Source organism: Triticum dicoccoides, chromosome 4A (assembly GCF_002162155.2).
Source record: "Triticum dicoccoides isolate Atlit2015 ecotype Zavitan chromosome 4A, WEW_v2.0, whole genome shotgun sequence".
Taxonomy (NCBI): domain Eukaryota; kingdom Viridiplantae; phylum Streptophyta; class Magnoliopsida; order Poales; family Poaceae; genus Triticum; species Triticum dicoccoides.
Genome location: NC_041386.1, coordinates 440,375,242 through 440,378,011, shown reverse-complemented (window position 1 = coordinate 440,378,011; position 2,770 = coordinate 440,375,242).

Here is a 2,770-nt window from a genome sequence, read left to right as displayed (position 1 = left end):
CCCCGCATAGCCGCCGACCCGCCGGACCGAGCCGAGGTAGCCGCCCCGCCGCCCGGTTTTTTGAGAAAAAACGGTCCCGTTTTTTTTAGAAAATCCTAGTTTTCGTTTTTTCTAAATAGATCGGTTTTTTCCGGTTTATTTATTTAGCGAGCGCCCGCTCGTCCGTTCATTTTAACGAACGCGTTTTTCGTTTAGTTTCTGTTAACGAACGTTCGTTCGTTAACCTGTTCGTCGTTTTTCTTTTTCTCGGATTAAATTCGCGGTTTTTCTGATCGCGATCTCTGATACGATGTTCGTTCTAGTTTAACATTTCGCTCATTTATCAGAATCAGGCGATTCAAGTGCCTAGAGTTTCGTCTCAAACCCCTCTTTCCGTTTAACCAACTCAAACAAGTTTTTGCCACTGTAAAAATTGCCCTAGGTCTAGAATAGTAAATGAAGCTTATTTCTTTTGCCGTTTGTCTTTCGTTGCTTCGTTCGTTTTGATTCTTTTTGCCAACCGGAATTCTTAAGTTGAACTATCTAGTTAGATCTCTTGTTCGAGTTTTACCTGTGCATTACTTGAGTACTTATTGTATGCTTGTTTGTTTGCAATAGAGTACCCGGAGTGCGCCGCTTGCTACTTCGAATCGCTAGGTTTCCCGGATCATCAGCAAGGCAAGTAACACTTTGATCATATCTCCTACTACCCAGTTTTATTGCATTAGATCAATCCTCACACATTGCATGATTAGGATCTACTTAAATTGTGGGTTTGGGGAGTAGTTGAGGTAGAACCTATTACCTGTTTATTATCAAACCTTTGGGAGTTATTCTACGTTTGCTCATTATTGCTATGCTATGCTAGTAGACGTGGATTCGGTGAGTGTATCCATGACAGGTGTGAGATTGTTAATTAATGGTTTATTTAAGGTGGCAACCTAAACACACATCTGGGTGGATTGAGGCACCTGGGTATTCCAGCGATTGCCTGTTTTCTTTTGGACCGCCACCCAGGCTCAAAGGGATCATGAGATTATTCATGCTAGAAACTTCTGTGTGCAGCCACAAGCTACTATGGGCTCTAGCATAGTTGACTAAGTCGTGCGAACTCTTACAGTGGTAGACTAGCCGATGTAGGGGATGTAAGTTGGTACGGTCTACCCATTCGTAAGGTGCTAGCGCTTCTAAAAGACTATGTCTCGGTCATCCATTTCTCAAACACCTTGTAGTGCGAGAAATCCAACGGAGGAGATCGAGTCTTGTGGGGAAAAGTGTGCAAACCTCTGCAGAGTGTATAAACTAATCATGGTTAGCTGTGTCCCCGGTTATGGACATCTTGAGTATCTAGTGCTTGGATTATCATGTGAATCTCATCATGTTACTCTAATTAATTTTGTTGGGTTTTTAATGATGTTGCTTAATTGGGATTGAGAATGCTGTCAACCATTCTCAATGTTTAACAACTACCATGATAGTTAAATAAAATTTATTCCTTTGCAGTAGGGAAAAATTGGCTTTACGCAAAACTGTAACCATAGAGCTTTCCACCAGCCATATATGAATATAGAATAGCCATATTCTTTTATTACTCTCTATGTGTTACATTGCTAGCATATTCCATGTGCTGACCCATTTCAGGCTGCAACATTAATGTTGCAGACTTTTCAGACAATGATTAAGGTGCCTTAGGTCGTGGTTCTATACTCAGTGATGCCGTTGGAGTTGATGGACTCACTTATCTTCCAAGCCTTCCGCTGTTATCGTTATTAGATGGCCTTAAGCCATATTTATTGTAATAAGTTCTCTTTTGAGACACTCGATGTAATAAGTGTGTGATTGCTACTCTGTTATAAATCCTTCAAGTACTGTGTAGTGTCAGCATTACTGATCCAGGGATGACACTTGAGCACAGAGATTGGACCGTTTGAGGTCTGGTCGCTACAAGATGGTATCAGAGCACACACTGACTGTAGGACACGACCACTAATGCTAAAGCCCTAGATCACTACTCACTCTTCTCCTCCGGACCTCTCATCTTTTCTTTTAGGATGGCGGATGCAAGGAACAAGTTCACGCAACCGGATGAAGATACACCCTTTGGACGTCACTTGAAGGAAGTCACTAGATACCTGAACATAGGAGTACCAAGCTTCACCGGAACCTACAACGCCACTCTACCTGAAGAAGAGCGCTGGAGGATTCAAGTTCAAGTTCCAGGAAGGACGTTCATGCCAGTCACTGAGCCCATAGAGTTTTCTTTTGATGCACCAACATGGAGTCTAGGAAAGAGCATGGCAGCTCACATCGCCATGGGACGTATTGGAGAAGTTTACCGCAATGATCTCAAGGATACTATCTACCAGATTTGTGGGCGCCGAGATGAGCACTGGGAGATGATCAGCACCAAGAAGGACAGATCAATTGCAGCTTTTATCCAGGAGTTAAACCAACATGTTCGACGTCAGGAGAACCAGATGTGCGCCGACGTGATAGATCTGAAGAAGGCGAGGACAAGAATCAAGGAATTGGAGGAAGAACTCAATGATACACGTGAAGATTATGAAGAGGAAATCGAAGTATTAGTGGAAAAGAAAGACGATATGATCAAGAAGATTGGAATATTTATGGGAGGCCCTACACAAGTAGAAGAAGACGAAGAACCCAAGGAGATTCGCCCGGAAGACTACATCATCATCGACGACACCGACTCGGACCCAGACGATAGCGATGATGACTATGTTGATGAAGCTGGAGCAGATATCATGGAGTCTGCAACCAAAGAATATTT